Source organism: Mustelus asterias, chromosome 11 (assembly GCF_964213995.1).
Source record: "Mustelus asterias chromosome 11, sMusAst1.hap1.1, whole genome shotgun sequence".
In the NCBI taxonomy this organism is placed as follows: domain Eukaryota; kingdom Metazoa; phylum Chordata; class Chondrichthyes; order Carcharhiniformes; family Triakidae; genus Mustelus; species Mustelus asterias.
The window spans coordinates 50,675,797-50,688,128 of record NC_135811.1 but is presented as its reverse complement, the minus strand read 5'-3'; the positions used below and the strand labels follow the sequence as shown (position 1 = coordinate 50,688,128).

General features: G+C 46.4%; 1 protein-coding gene across 2 annotated transcripts in view; it reads right to left on the bottom strand.

The window, feature by feature from the left end:
- The window catches only part of LOC144500532 (phosphatidylcholine:ceramide cholinephosphotransferase 1-like), a 189,251-nt gene extending 178,583 nt beyond the window's left edge, over nt 1-10,668 (bottom strand). Inside the window, exon 1 of one of the 2 annotated variants that reach the window (XM_078223600.1) lies at nt 10,639-10,668. The gene's annotated coding sequence lies outside the window, so the exon portion shown is untranslated. The remainder of the gene's footprint in view (nt 1-10,638) is intronic. The other variant, XM_078223594.1, reaches the window with a different exon arrangement.
- Nucleotides 10,669-12,332: the final 1,664 nt, after the last annotated feature.

Here is a 12,332-nt window from a genome sequence, read left to right as displayed (position 1 = left end):
AAGATTGTGTGCTCATGTGTCTGACTTGAATCCATGAGGTAAGAGAGCTACCCACTGAGTGGTGGTTGACAAGACAACCTCCCCATGGGTCCTGGTTATGTGTCCTCTGCATATACGATCAACAATCGCAGCTTGACATCCAGTTCCTGTCTGCAGTTCCCATCCTCAATACTTGCCAGCCTTGTTACATTCCCTAACAGCATCAACATGCTCCCATATGTTACTGTGCGTAATTCATTTGTAGGAAATAATACCTTAACTTAATTGGAAACAACCTACAGAAAAAATAAAAACCATTTTCAAGTTTTATTTTGAAGATGAATAAATTGGAATAGTTAAATTGAATCAGCAGTTGACCAGCTGATCTCACTGGCATTGCTTACCAGTGGCCAGGGAACTGAACCCTGCATTGGGATGCTCAGCACCAGTCCCATTTATCAGAGTGCAGTGGAGCACATCAGGTGTTTCGGCAAATAAGAAAAGAAAGGAATGGACCTCAAACAAGAAGGGAACACAATGGGGAAGCGGTATCAGTGAGGAAGGGGTATCTCTGAGAAACGGGTATCAGTGAGGAAGAGAACGCAGTGAGGAATGCAACACAGTGGGACTGGAACATAGAAACATAGAAGATAGCAGCAGGAGGAAGCCATTTGGCCCTTCGAGCCTGCTCCGCCATTCTTTAAGATCATGATGGCTGATCATTCAACTCAATAGACTAATCCTGCTTTTTCCCCATAACCTTTGATTCCATTTGTCCCAAGTGTTACATCCAGCCGCCTCTTGAATACATTCAATGTTTTGGCATCAACTACTTCCTCGAGTAATGCATTCCACAGGCTCACCACTCTTTGGGTGAAGAAATGTCTCCTCACCTCTGTCCTAAATCGTCAACCCTGAATGGACACAGTGGGGAAGGTGGGACACAGTGGGGAACGGGACATAGTGGGGAATGGAACACAGTGGGGAATGGAACACAGTGGGGAATGGAACACAGTGGGGAATGGGACACAGTGGGGACAAGGCAGGAAACAGTTACAGAATTGTAAATTAAAACCCCCAGGAGCCAATGGAAGTTGGACTCTCTATTTTAAATTTAGATAACTGTTAATCAAGGAGCATGAACCACGACTCATTTTATCATTGCCAGTAAGAACAGGCATTCTCAATTCAACAACAACTTACTTATCGAACACAGTATCTATGTCCAGTGTTGCAGCACCATAACACTGTGTAGGGACCAAATGTACTTGTAAACCAAGTGGTTATGTGACGCATTGATGTCGTGGTTACTTAAGGGGTCATGTGTCGGGAGTGCGGGAGTTCTCCCCGGAGTGCGGGCAGAGTTACATCCTATAAGAGCTGCTCTCAATACTTAATAAACTCTTGTTATTCCTTGGTCACCAGTCATTGGAACCCAGTAATGTTACATTGGGGTTAGGATTTCATGGAATGGCACAGGGACTTTGCCAAACCGGCCCGCTCCTGTTCAATGAAAACATTGCGAACATCTGGACAATGTTTGAAAAAGTTTGTGGTGTCGGTTTACTGGGCAAATCCAAAAAGTTACAGGCATACACTTTACTAAAACTAGTGGGCGCCGAAACTGTTAAGATGTTCGAATCTTTTATGTTCCAAATGGAAAAGAAAGACGACCTCAAGATACTGTTCAAAATCTTTGAGAACATTTGCATGCTAGTGAAGAAAATCATACTCGTTAGGCACACGTTTCACACTACAGACTAAAGACTTGACCAGTCAATGTAGCCCTATACTGCTACTTTAATAATCTTAGCAAAAAATGCACGTTTGTCACCAATACCAATGAGCTGGTCCGCGTTTTGCACAGCCTGTGGAATCCACAGTGATCTTGCCTGCAAGCAGCTTCTCCCTGAGAAAGATTTAACAATGTAATCAGTCACCAGCATCTGCAAACTGAACAAGCAGTCAAATAAAAGCAGCAAGGAGTTAAGGCGGAAAAGAAAGGTTTCCACAATATGGAGCACGCCTTGCCCAGCTGTGGTGGCCACCACCCTCAGAACAGAACTGCGTGTCTGGCATTTGGTAAACGCTACAATAAAAATATAGCAAATGGAACCATTTTGTGAAATGCTGGAGATCCAAAGCACAGCAGCTTTCCTCTGTCACATTGCAGCCAATCATTCCCCCAAGGTGTGGAGAGTGAGCAAGGTAAGCGAACCAATCAAAGCAACCAAACCACTGAGTCTCCAACAACATTCTACTGTGAGCTTGTCAACACCATCAGAGAGAAGGGTGAGACTTTCACCACCCTGGACACTGTTTGCTGCAATGCAAAACTAAAAGTCAAGATTGATGCAGGAGTAAAGTGCAACATATTGCCCAGGCAAATGCTGCGGGAACGAGATCCATTTGCAGTTCCAGACTCACCCACCAGGTGGAGCTCATGGGCCTATGGCAGATAAACCATGAAGAAGTCTCACAACACCAGGTTAAAGTCCAACAGGTTTATTTGGTAGCAAAAGCCACTAGCTTTCAGAGCGCTGCCCCTTCGTCAGGTGAGTGGGAGTTCTATTCACAAACAGGGCATATAAAGACACAAACTCAATTTACAAAATAATGACTGCAATGCGAGTCTTTACAGGTAATCAAGTCTTAAAGGTACAGACAATGTGACTGGAGAGAGCATTAAGCACAGGTTAAGGAGATGTGTATTGTCTCCAGACAGGACAGTTAGTGAGATTTCGCAAGCCCAGGCAAGTCGTGGGGGTTACAGGTAGCGTGACATGAACCCAAGATCCCGGTTGAGGCCGTCCTCATGTGTGCGGAACTTGGCTATCAGTCTCTGCTCAGCGACTCTGCGCTGTCGTGTGTCGTGAAGGCCACCTTGGAGACCGCTTACCCGAAGATCAGAGGCCGAATGCCCATGACCACTGAAGTGTTCCCCAACAGGAAGAGAACACTCTTGCTTGGTGATTGTCGAGCGGTGTTCATTCATCTGTTGTCGTAGCGTCTGCATGGTTTCCCCAATGTATCCTAAACACGTTAAAGAAGCCATCCACTACGGACAAGCCCTCCAGATACACAGGATCTGCTCGGATGAGGAGGATCGCAACAGACACCTCCAGATGCTGAAAGATGCCCTCATAAGAACAGGATATGGTGCTCGACTCATCGATCGACAGTTCCGACGCGCCACAGCGAAAAACCGCACTGACCTCCTCAGAAGACAAACACGGGACACGGTGGACAGAGTACCCTTCGTCGTCCAGTACTTCCCCGGAGCGGAGAAGCTACGACATCTTCTCCGGAGCCTTCAAAATGTCATTGATGAAGACAAACATCTCGCCAAGGCCATCCCCACATCCCCACTTCTTGCCTTCAAACAACCGCACAACCTCAAACAGACCGTTGTCCGCAGCAAACTACCCAGCCTTCAGGAGAACAGTGACCATGACACCACACAACCCTGCCACAGCAACCTCTGCAAGACGTGCCGGATCATCGACACGGATGCCATCATCTCACGTGAGAACATCATCCACCAGGTACTCGGTACCTACTCTTGCAACTCGGCCAACGTTGTCTACCTGATATGCTGCAGGAAAGGATGTCCCGAGGCATGGTACATTGGGGAGACCATGCAGACGCTATGACAACGGATGAATGAACACCGCTCGATAATCACCAGGCAAGAATGTTCTCTTCCTGTTGGAGTACACTTCAGTGGTCACGGGCATTCGGCCTCTGATCTTCGGGTAAGCATTCTCCAAGGCGGCCTTCACGACACACGACAGTGCAAAGTCGCTGAGCAGAGACTGATAGCCAAGTTCCGCACACATGAAGGCGGCCTCAACCGGGATCTTGGGTTCATGTCACACTATCTGTAACCCCCATGACTTACCTGGGCTTGCAAAATCTCACTAGCTGTCCTGTCTGGAGACAATACACATCTCTTTAACTTGTGCTTAACGCTCTCTCCACTCACATTGTCTATATCTTTAAGACTTGATTACCTGTAAAGAGTCGCATTCCAATCATTATTTTGTGAATTGAGTTTGTATCTTTATATGCCCTGTTTGTGAACAGAACTCCCACTCACCTGACGAAGGGGCAGCGCTCCGAAAGCTAGTGGCTTTTGCTACCGAATAAACCTGTTGGACTTTAACCTGGTGGTGTGACACTTCTTACTGTGTTTACCCCAGTCCAATGCCGGCATCTCCACATCAGATAAACCATTCGCATGGAAGATGTGGCCACTATCCATTGCACAATAGACAGCTTCAAGTTTCATATAGTTGACCAGAACGTAAGACCTCTGCTAGGTCTTTGGGTCAGCATCACATTGGGGTTCATCCACCTTGGTCCAGGTGTACAAGCTCTACAACACCAGGCCCCAGAAATGATAACAGTATAAAGACATATACAACTATAACATCATTGGCAAGAGAAGAGTACCCTTAGCTATGAAGTAGAAAATAATCAGAGCTCCATCAGATGAAGACACTAGGGGGGTGAATTTTCCCATTCTGCCCACCACGGGAATTGTAGCGGGTGAGGGGCGGACCATGGAAACCTTGGGTGGGATTTTCCGGTTTTGGGGCAAGCGCGGCTGGAAAACCCCACCCTGGGTGTCATAACTCCAATAGAGGAGGCTGTAGAATGGGTTTCAGCAATGGTGGCCACGGTAAAGAAAGATGGCACGGTCAGGATTTGCACCGACTCAGTTCACTTAAACAAACTTCATCACCCAATGAGGACAGATGCGCAGGTAACAGCTGACATTCTCAATGCTATGGTTTCAGCATCCTGGATGTGAAATGTGGGTTCTGACAAATCCCGCTTGATGAAGAATTCTCAAAACTCACTGGTAGGTAGATGCCATTTTCTCAGCGTGCCCTATGGGATCCCCATGAGCAGTGAGGTCTTGCAGCGAAGCGCACAGCAGCTCTTTGCAGGCCAACCCGGTGAAATCATCGCCGACGACATCTGCCTTTGGGTCGTGCTATGCAAGAACATGATGCATGTTTTCATCTCGTTCTCAACAGAATTAGGCTAAACCCTGCCGATTCAGGGTCAGCCAGGCTCCCTACATGGGTCACTTACTCACAGCTGACAGTGTGAAGCCAGATCCAGAAAAGGCCATCCAACAGATGACCATTCCTGTGGACAGGCACACTTTGCAGTGTTTCCTTGGAATGATGAATTATCTTTCCAAGTTCATCCCGAGTTACAGTGAGGTCACTGAACCTCTTTGTCAGCACCTCCACCAGGATGTTCTGTGGTGTTGGGAGCAGCATCACACAGCGGTCTTCAACAGAATCAAACAGGCACTCTCAGCCCCACTGGTGCTACATTGAAGTTCAAGCATCCGTACTTATATCAGCAGACACATCCCAGCATGGACTTGGTGCGGTCTACATCCCGAATGGCAGACCCATCAAGGGCCCTCCCTAACACTGAGACTTGTTCTGCACAAATTGAAAAGAAACTCCGTGCTTTAGTCTTCACCTGTTCGAAATTCCATGACTTCAGATATGGTCATCCTGTAAATATCGAAACTGATCAACAGCCACTCACAATTATTCTAAAAAAGTCTCTCCACACTGCACCCACACGGCTGCAGTGCATGAGGCTAAAGCTGCAATGTTACAATCTCAGTATCATCGATAAATATGGTAAGGAGCTATAGATGCCATTTCCAGCACCTTCCTACCCACCACAGAGCAGACAGATTGTGAGGAAGACCTAGCCATCAAGACCATAGAGGTACTGTCCTCTCTGTGGAATCCAGGAACTCAAAGATGCCTTACAGGCAGGTAACACATGTAGACAACTTCACAATGCATCATGAACGCTGGCCTGGGTCCTCAGCTTCCCCATGGCTTTGCACATTCTTCACCATCAACGATGAGCTAAGCATACAAGATAGACTGATATGGCATGGCCAGTGAATCGTCACCCCTACCGTTCTCCAGAATTACTACATCCAGCTTCTCCATTTAGGGCACCCAGATTTGGAAGCAACCAGATGGCAAAAAAATCACTACACTGGTCCTCCAAGTACTTGACATGGAGATGGAAGTATCAAAATGTGCACCATGCAATGTACTCACGCTGCATCAAGCCAAAGAACCACTGAACCTACATGAGGTCCCGGACTGTCCATGGTCATTTATGGCAACCGACTTTTTCGAATGCGATGGTAAATAATAATGCAGTGCAACTTGTAGGTGTTACACACTGCTGTTACTGTGTGTCAGTGGTGGAGGGAGTGAATCACACTCTTTGTGGTTTAACTCAACCACCTGCCAAACATGACGAGTAGCAGAGTCATCATCAAACTCAAGAGACTCTTTGTCACACATGGCAACCCTCAGAGGACAGTCAACAATTGCCAGTTCATCTCCAGCGAGGTTAGGAACTTTGCTCACACATGGGACTTTGAGCGTATCATGCGTAACCCCTGATACCCACAGTCTAATGGCCTGGCAGAATGGGCGGTACCCTCAGCTAAGCAACTTCTGAGATTACACAGATTACTGTGCTGCACTCCTCAGCCTGCAACATCTGCCATGACAGGGTCAGCCCTCATCAGCACAGCGACTGTTCTCCAGATGCACTAGGACCACAATCCCCACTGCCAAGCCATCTTTCAGCTAAATATCAAAACCAATCTGAATGGTGACCTCGTGGAACATTGAGTAAGAGGGAAAGGGTGCCACGACTGACATGCCCGGAGACTTGGCCCTCTAACACCTGGTTAAACAGTCTGAATCCAGCCCACACACAGTCATGGCAAATTACCGATGGTATACAGCCACACCGCACAGACAAACGGTTTATGTGGTAGCCTCGGACGATGCCCACTACACATGAAACTGGCTTCACTTACTGGAGGAACCAGCACCAGTAACCACCCCAGCCAACCAGTCTACAATGCAGGTCTCTTACACCAGTGGAAATGGCGGTCCCTCCAGAGGCCTACACAGCAAACTCAACAGCCACTGAGTACACTGAAGGGATGTCTCAGGTCATCCACACTGAGACACCAGCCCAAGAGCATCTCCAGCACAGTCAACTGGCATAATCACACGCTCAGGACATATGACCAAAACAAATACAAGGTTCCAGTACTACGTAACGGACTCATCGACAACTGGCCTTTTAAACAACAAAACGTGGGGGCATAAGGAGATGCGATGGGCTATGCATCAGCTGCAGCAACCTAATTGGTGGTTCATGTAATGTAAATAGTTATGTATTATTAGCCTGTTGCATTTGTATACTGTAAAATTGTTTGCACACAGTGACTGTTCATGCACACTCTTACATCTCTGTACAACCGGTTGTACCAACTCGACCAGAGAAGATATAGATCAACTGGTAGAGTAATAGAGGTTTTCATCATGGATACAGGCCCTTCAGCCCAACTTGTCCATGCCGCCCTTTTTTTTAATCACTAAGCTAGTCATAGAGTCATAGAAATTTACAGCATGGAAACAGGCCCTTCGGCCCAACTTGTCCATGCCGCCCTTTTTTTTAACCATTAAGCTAGTCCCAATTGTCCGCGTTTGGCCCATATCCCTCTATACCCATCTTATCCATGTGACTGTCTAAATGCTTTTTAAAAGACAAAATTGTACCCACCTCTACTACTACCTCTGGCAGCTTGTTCCAGACACTCACCACCCTCTGTGAAAAAATTGCCTTTCTGGACCCTTTAGTATCTCTCCCCTCTCACCTTAAACCTATGCCCTCTAGTTTTGGACTCCCCTACCTTTGAGAAAAGATGTTGACTATCTAGCTGATCTATGCCCCTCATTATTTTATAGACCTCTATAAGATCACACCTAAGCCCCCCACACTCCAGAGAAAAAAGTCCCAGTCTATCCAGCCTCTCCTTATAACTCAAACCATCAAGTCCCAGTAGCATCCTAGTAAATCTTTTCTGCACTCTTTCTAGTTTAATAATATCCTTTCTATAATAGGGTGACCAGAACTGTACACAGTATTCCAAGTGTGACCTTACAATGTCTTGTACAACTTCAACAAGACCATAGAACCATAGAACCCCTACAGTGCAGAAAGAGGCCATTCGGCCCATCGAGTCTGCACCGACAACAAACCCACCCAGGCCCCATCCCCATATCCCCACATATTTACCTGCTAATCCCTCTAACCCTCATATTTACCCGCTAATCCCTCTAATCTACGCATCCCGGGACACTAAGGGGCAATTTAGCTTGGCCAATCAACCTAACCCGCATATCTTTGGACTGTGGGAGGAAACCGGAGCACCCGGAGGAAACCCATGCAGACACAGGGAGAATGTGCAAACTCCGCACAGACAGTGACCCGAGCCGGGAATCGAACCCAGGTCCCTGGAGCTGTGAAGCAGCAGTGCTAACCACTGTGCTACCGTGCCGCCCAAACTCTTCTTCGTCAAAGACGTCCCAACTCTTGTATTCAAAGTTCTGACCAATGAAACCAAACATGCCGAATGCCTTCTTCACCATTCTGTCCACCTGTGACTCCACGTTCAAGGAGCTATGAACCTGTACCCCTAGATCTCTTTGTTCTATAACTCTCTCCAACACTCTACCATTAACTGAGTGAGTCCTGCCCTGGTTTGATCAACCAAAGTGCATTACCTTGCATTTATCTAAATTAAACTCCATCAGCCCACTGGCCCAATTGATCAAGATCCTATTGCAATCCTAGATAACCTTCTTCACTTGTCACGTGTAGGGAGCACAGGAACTCTCCCTGGTGTGTGGGGTAGAGTTACAGCATGTAAGAGCTGCTCAGAGTACTTTATAAACTGTTGTTGTTAAAAGTCCTTGGTCACCAGTCATTGGAAGCCAGCACATACACAGTGCTGACAAAGGAGCCTTGGTGAGTTCCTGCAGTGCATCTTGTAACTGCTACACACTGCTGCCACCATGTGTCAGTGATGGAGGGAGTGAATGTTTGTGGATAAGGTGTAAATCAAGCGGCTGCTTTGTCCTGGATGGTGTCAAGTTTCTCGAATGTTGTTGGAGCTGCACCCATTCAGGCAAGTGAGGAGTATTCCATGACAGTCCTGACTTGTACCTTGTAGATGGTGAACAAGCTTTGGGGAGTCAGGAGATGAGTTAATTTCTGCAGGACTCCCAGCCTCTGACCTGCTCTTGTGGTCATTGTATTTATTTGATTGATCCAGTTAGGCTTCTGGTCAATGGTAACTGGAATTCCTTCCCTAATGGCATTATGGGTCAACCCACAGCACGTGGACTGCAGTGATTCAAGAGGGGCAATGAATGCTGGCCAGCCAGTGAGGCCCATGTCCCACGAATCAATTAAAAAAAACTATTACTTTATTTCCATTAATTTTGCCGAGTCCCTCTCACCAATTCAATATTAGTTTCCTTGAGATTTCAAACTTTCTGTACTGCAAGTGCACTCACAAAGTAATGATTTCACATGTTCACCACTTCCTTATTTTCAGTGACAGTTATATCAAGGCCCCACAATGATTCTGACCACCATCGCTTTTTACCAAACATAACAATGATAAAGTTTGTGTTAATTTTGATATCTCTTGCAAGTTCCTTTTCTCACTCCCCTTTGGTAGCTCTCATTGTCTGAATGATATCAGTCAGTGTAGGCTGAAACAGAGGTCACAAATCTATGATCGAAAACTCTTTCAAAGGGGAGGAGAATAATCCTGGTTACAAGGCGGAAGTGAGATTTATTTTGGCTTTTGCAATTTATATAACAGCGTATATTTACAAAATGGCTAAACAATCCTTTCATTGCAAACTGGGTAATCATGCCTGGATTTTGCCCACTGATGCTCTCCCGCACCAACCCAATTGCACCATGTAGGAGAGTGATTTCAAGAAGAAATTAGATATAGCTCTTGGGGCTAAAAGGATCAAGGGATATGGGGGCAAGCGGGGGATCAGGATATTGAATCTGATGATCAGCCATGATCAAAATGAATGGCTGAACAGGCTTGAAGGGCCGAATGGCCTATGCCTGCTTCTAGTTTCTATGTTTCTACGATTGTGCCACTGAGGGCCCACACCAATGTGGGCACAACTTGCCAATCTGACAATACTGAAAACTCCAGTCCTCGACTTACCATCCAGGGGAAATGACCCCTCTTCTTCCCAGCAATGCCCTCATACTCACGCCACCCTCCTCCCGTAGATCCCTAACATGTTTCAGTATGGCTCAAAGCAGCCTTGAGAACAAAAGGAATGCTCATCGCAACTTTCTGCCACTCTTACTGCCCTGTTTCATCACATTTATGTTTTTTATTGAACTTGACACAAGGGGCAAAACAGAGCCTCGAGGCTGTCGGGCTTTTCTGTACTCTCACTTTAACATTCAACACATCACCAAACTTCTTGAGCCTCTTGAATGTGTCTGCGTAGCCAAACACCTCAGCGTAGTGCAGTTCATTTTTGGTAATGTGTCATTCAAAATGTTTCAGTAAAATGTTCCATTACAATTCAAACCAAAAATACAAACTAGCATTGCTCATTATTCTGTCACCTGCTTACCGGGGGTGGGCTTGGGAAGCAAAGCTGCGACTTCAGCTGTGAAAATATTTTTTAAAAACTGAATCCAGAATAAATATTATTTCAACAATGAAGATATCAAAGTACTCACACTCAGCCTCTGGCTTGGTGCTGTGGGTTCTGTGGTTTAAAAACAGCACTGTGCTGTCTCCCGCCTGCAGGTTGTCAATCCAATTTGTCGCTACATTGCCCCATTGATTGATAATGATGGAAAATAAAAAAAAGTTTTGAAGCCACTGCCCGGTTTTCCAGATGCCAGTGCCAGAGTTGCTTACCTCACATCTTCAGACTGTGGAGCGGCCAATGAGGTTTGATGTTTTGCTTTCCTGATCCACACAACAGGAGCTTGTCGGCTTGTCTGGGGCTGGAGAGAATGCAATCCAGCAGCTGACGCTGGTCGGGAGGCAATATTAAAAGGTGGAGGAGGGTCTCACCACACTCTTTGTTTGCATTTGCTCGTGGGTGTGAATCGTGGGCAGGCATTTGTTGCCCACCCCTAATTGCCCCTTGAGAATGTGGTGATGGCCAGCCTCCTTAGACTGGTGACAACAGTGAGTTCAGTGTCGGGAACTGTAGTGCGGAATGGTACAGATGTTGCTCCAGGAGAGTCAGACAGATGCTGAGAGGAAGTGAAGATTTGGTTGTGTGTGTAGGCTGGTGAGGGAGTATAAAAGAAAGAACTATAGAAATGCCCTCCACACCCTTAAAATGTCCCAAAGTGCTTTACAGGCAATGATCCAAATGCTGTTACATAGGCAGAACAACCAGCAATAAATGAATAAATGGCCATTTATTACAGGTTACGGCGAAAGAGTAGGGCTGGTTAGAGACCAGAACAATAACTGGCAAATGGACGTGGAAGATGTGGGCATAGGTCAGAAAGAATACTTTGCCTCTGTCTTCACAGAGGGGCACAATGTAGACAATGTAGTTGAGGAGGAGAGTGAAAGATTGGGTGGTATAAATAGAGCAAAAGGAGAAGCAGGAAAGGGATTTATCGCATCCTAGCAATTGGGTAAATCACCAGGCCTGGATAATAAGTCACTAAGGAAATCAAGAGGGGAACTAGCAGGGGCTAGTGATACGTACAAACATATAAACAAGGAGCAAGAGTAGGCCATTCAGCCCCTTGACCCTGTCCGCCATTTAATAAGATCATGACTGATCTGATAGTAAGCTCAAATCTGCATCCTGCCTATCCCCACTAACATAACATATCATCCCTGCACCGCACCCCCCCGCCCCCCCCCCCACCCCATCCCCCAACATGGTCACCTTGCTTGCCAAGAATCTATCTACCTCTGCCTTAAAAATATTCAAAGACTCTGCTTCCACTGCCTTTAGAGGAAGAGGCTTCCAAAACTCATGTCCCTCAGAATGTAATTACTTCGCCTGACCGCCATTTTAAATGGGTAACACTCTATTCATCCACATCCACCTTGTCAAGATCCCTCAGGATCTAATTTATTTCAATCATGTTGCCTCTTACTCTTCTAAACTCAAGCGGATACAAGCCTAACCTGTCTAACTTTTCCTCATAAGGCAACCCACCCATGCCAGGTATTAGTAAGGTAAACCTTCTTTTGTCTTTATTCATACATGGGACATGGGTGTCATTGGCTGGCCAGCATTTATTGCCCATCCCTAGTTGCCCGAGGGCAATTGTGAGTCAACCACATTGCTGTGACTCTAGAGTCACATGTAAGCCAGACCAGGTAAGGGTAGCATTTGTGAACCAGATGGGTTTTTCCGACAATCGACAATAGTTTCACAGTCATCAGTAGA